Source organism: Tupaia chinensis, unplaced genomic scaffold (genome assembly GCF_000334495.1).
Source record: "Tupaia chinensis unplaced genomic scaffold, TupChi_1.0 Scaffold147433_1, whole genome shotgun sequence".
In the NCBI taxonomy this organism is placed as follows: domain Eukaryota; kingdom Metazoa; phylum Chordata; class Mammalia; order Scandentia; family Tupaiidae; genus Tupaia; species Tupaia belangeri.
In genome coordinates, this window is record NW_006207284.1 from 1398927 (window position 1) to 1403241 (window position 4315).

The 4315-nt window shown below is 45.7% G+C and overlaps 1 protein-coding gene and 1 pseudogene across 1 annotated transcript in view; one reads left to right on the top strand and one right to left on the bottom strand.

The window, feature by feature from the left end:
- TMEM163 (transmembrane protein 163) overlaps positions 1–4315 on the bottom strand; it is a 292446-nt gene that overhangs the window by 172906 nt on the left and 115225 nt on the right. The gene's annotated exons all lie outside the window — the stretch shown is intronic.
- On the top strand, positions 201–1296 carry LOC102473297 (adiponectin receptor protein 1 pseudogene; annotated as a pseudogene).

Genomic DNA, 4315 nt, shown 5'->3' on the forward strand with positions numbered 1-4315 from the left:
TATGTCGCAAGTTCTTCAACCTTGCTTTCGGCCTCCGGGCCATCCCGGGCCAGAGAGGCAGGGAGGGGCAGGGAGGCCCCCGGGCCGCGAGGCGCGCCCCCCGGAGTAGAGGGGCGCCGGCCAGGCCGTTCCCGGCGCGCGGCTGCGCTGGGGGGGAGCGTGAGCCCCCCGAAACTGCAGAGTTTTGAGGTACCAGTCAGATGTCGTCCCACGAAGGATCTGCGGTGGCACAGGCAATGGGGCTCCTGCCAGCAACAGGGAAACTGGCAGGGTAGACCTGGCGGAATTGGGTCCCCTTCTAGAAGAGAAGTGCAACCAAGTCATTGCCAGACCAACTAAAGATGAACAACAGCAAACATGTCCTGTGCCCCAGGAAGAAAAGGTGCAGGTTCTGATGCTTCCCTACAATGTCACCATGCCATGGAGAAGCTGGAGAAGTTTGTGTATAAGGTCTGTCATCCCGTACAATGTGTTACCTGACCGGCAGAAGGACAATGACTACCTGCTGCATGGCTATAGACCTCATTCCCTCCTTTTGAGCTTGCCTCAAGAGCATCTTTCGTATCGATATGGAAGTAGACAACATCTGGACCTATCTGCTTGGTTTTGTGTTGTTTCTCCTTTTGAGAATTTTGACCATGCTCAGACAGAAAATGTATTTCATGGCCCCTCTCCAGGAAAAGATGGTTTCAGGATATTCTTTTTGGGTACAGTGCTCTGTCTCAGCTTCTCCTGGCTTTTTCACAACATCTATGGTCATTCAGAGAAAGTCTCTTGGCTTTTGTCCAATCAGGACTATTCAGGGATTGCTCTACTGATCATGGGGAGCTCTGTCCCCTGACGCTATTGATCCTTCTGCTGCTTCCCACAGCCACAGTGCATCTACCTCTCTATCGTCTATATCCTGGGCATCTCTGCCACCATTACGGCACAGTAGACTTGTCTGCCACTAAGAATCAGCTGACAAGAGCAAGAGTGTTCCTGGGACTCAGCTTGAGTGGGCTTGTAACCACCATGTACTTTTCTATTGGCAAGGTCTTTGTTGAGGCCACCACAGCGGGCCAGGCAAGCTGGTTCTTCCTCATGGCTGTGATGTACATCTCCAGAGCTGGCCTTTATGCTGTTCAGGTTCCCAAGTTCTTCTCCCCTGGAAAATTTAATATATGGTTCATGTCTCATCAGATTTTTCATGTCCTGGTTGTGGCAGTGGCCTTTGTCCACTTCTATGGGGTCTCCAACCTTCAGGAATTCTATTATAGCCAGGAAGGTGGCTGTACCAAGGACTCCTTTGTCTGAGCCTTCCTGTTGAGGGGTGGAGGAGGAACTTCCCAAATGCTTGTAAAATTAACTTCCTTGCCAAAGTGAGAGGGAGAATCTTGAGTTGTCTGTTTCTAGAAGAAGTCTTGTAGAGAATTCATTACCAACCAAGCTTCAGTCCACTTTCACACTTACTCAGCAATGAACTTGCCACGTCTCCTCCCCAGCCAGGTCTCACCTGGCCATCCTGCTCCTCAGCAATGCCCATCCTTGGCAAGCATTCCCTCACAGAGACAGCACTTTGAAGCCCATGTGGAAAATTTCCCCCCTCTTCCAGCCACTTTGGGAAAAAATTATGGACTGAAACTCTTCAGAAATTCTGTTTTTGCTAGAAGAAAATGTCCCTCCCTTACCCCAACCCTTACTTTGTAATCTGGCTTGGAACAGGACATTGAGTTTTGTGGCGCGCTTTTCAAAAACAATGATAACCTGGTCCCACCTTGCTAGGGCCTAGATCTGCTTATACAGCAGAAAGAATAAAGCAACCAAGTTATACATAGCCCAGCTAATCATGGAAGTGTGTCCAGGCTTCAAATTACTTGAGTTTTCATTTCTTTTTCTTGGCAGAGTAATGTATGATTAAAATGGTGAAAGACATTTAATATTTAATACTAAGCTTTAAAAAGAAACCTATCATTCCTATATATGTTGATGCAAAGACTATGATGATAATTTTTCTTAATTTCAAAAAGTACAGAAGATTTTTTTTAAAGGAGGGCTACATGGAAGAGGTGATGTTTGGGCCGGTATAGAAAGGTGGCAGGGGGAACCAGCAGTTAGCATAATGGCTATGTCGCTGGACTCCCACGTAGTCGACCACGGTTCACGTCCCGGACCCGGAGGCTTAACACTCACACCGGGCGTGTGTGCGTGCGTGCCCAAGATCCTGAGAGGAGAATGGAGTAGAAGGGATTGCGGCATGACCATCCCCCCTGGGGGGTGATTTCTCACTTTCTGTCTCTATGTCTCTCTGTCTGTCTGGCGAGTGCACGCACCCTATAGCGAAAACCTCTCCAAAAAAAAAAAGAAAGAAAGAAAGGTGGCAGGTAGATATGCAAACACTGGGAGACAAGAAGGTCAGTCTCAGTGGCAAGAAGAACACCAACAGACTGAAGGGTAGGGATCATGAAGGATCTTAAACAGCTGACTAAGGTGTACAGAATTTATTCAGGAGGGAATAAAGGGCATTTGATGTTACAGAGAATAAGATGTGTGCCTTAGAATGTTTATTTTATCATCCAACAACTTTTAGGATAAGCAGGAAGGTGCAGAAGTTGAACACAGAGTGTAATTATGAGGCTACAGCAATAATTCACGCCTAAGGTCATGACAGCCAGAAGTGAGAGACAGCAGAGGGGCAGCAGGACTGTGGGTGAGCCCTGAGGACCTAGGCACAGAAAAGGGAACAAGTGAAGGCAATGATCGAAAAAGAGACCAAGCCTGAAAGAATGGCCCACTAGACATTCTGAGTACAGCACACCAGTGATGAGAACAGAATGAGACACACTCCTAATCCTCGAAAACACTGACGAAAATAGAGAATCAACAGCTCCAGTACTATTGGCAACAGCTATATGACTTGGGCTTTAAAGATAAATAGACCTGGTGGCCAGCATGTGGCATGGTGGTTAAGGCACTGGATCCCACAAGACCGACTCCACAGTTCAAGTCCCAGAACCAGCAGCTTGAAAAATACTCCAGGCACATGTGTGTGTGTGCCCAAAATCCCACAAGAAGGGAGAAGAAGGGATAGTGGCATGGCTGTCTCCTCTAGGGGGTGATATCTCACTTCTCCCTCTTTCTGTCTCTGTCTCCTTCTGGTCAGCACTCCGTGGCAAAAAAAAAAAAAAAAAAAAAAAAAAAAAAAACTTGCTCTTATTCAGTGGTCACTTAGACTTAAAATTTTTATCATCTTTCAGATCTTCTCTCACCCTCCAATGCCAAGTCCCACTGATTCTTATTTTTTTCTACTAAGAATCATTGACAAGGTACATCCAATCTGATCCTACAATGTCTAAGATTTGGGGTCCCAATTTCCAGATAAGTAGCTCGTGGAGATAACAGAAAAGTTAGGTCATTTGTTCAAAGTCACAAAGGCAGTCAGGGGCCAAACCAGCTTGTCTATCTCCAGCCCTGTGTTCTTACCTGCCTCCGCTCCCTAAAATCTTCCTCTCAACACTTCCTTCCACTCCTGAGCTTCCAGCTCAGCCCGACCACTGTTATTCAGCACCCTGAGCTACTATAGCTGCTCCTAGTCATACTCCTCTGGGCTGCTTCCTCCCAGATCTCACCCGATGCCTCCAGATCAATCTGCCCCAACCAGGCTGGCATCCACCAGTCTTCCCTCTGCAAATGTCCATAGTTCCTTAATGTCTATTAAAGAAATAAGGCTCAAATCCCATCGCCTGACATTCGGGAACTCCAACCACTGATCAAATGCCATTTCATACATATGTTGCTACCTCCCATTTAGCTCTGAGAAGCAGCAACCATCTTATGTTTTCCTGAAGCCTTCGCAGCATAAATGTGCACATATGAGATAGTCATTCAGATATAGCTATAGAGAGAGGGATACAGAGAGGCAAATACATATAGCAATAAATATAGATACAGATTGGGAATCTCTTATCGGAAATGCTTGGGACTAGAAGTGTTTTTAAGTTTGTATTTTTTTGGATTTTGGAATATATGCATATTTATATAATGAGATATCTTGAAGATGAAAACCAAGTCTAAACATGAAATTAATTTATGTTTCATATATATCTTATCCACATAGTCAAATTTTATACAGTATTTTTGTACTGTAGCATTTTCACTGAGGCCTGTCATATCATATAAGATTGAGTGTGGAATTTTCCACTTGGGGTATCACGTCAGCATTCAAAAGTTTCAAATTGTGGAGCATTTTATAATTCAGAGTTTGGGATAGGAAAGCTTCTCTCTCTCTCTCTCTCTCTCTCTCTCTCTCTCTCTGTGTGTGTGTGTGTGTGTGTGT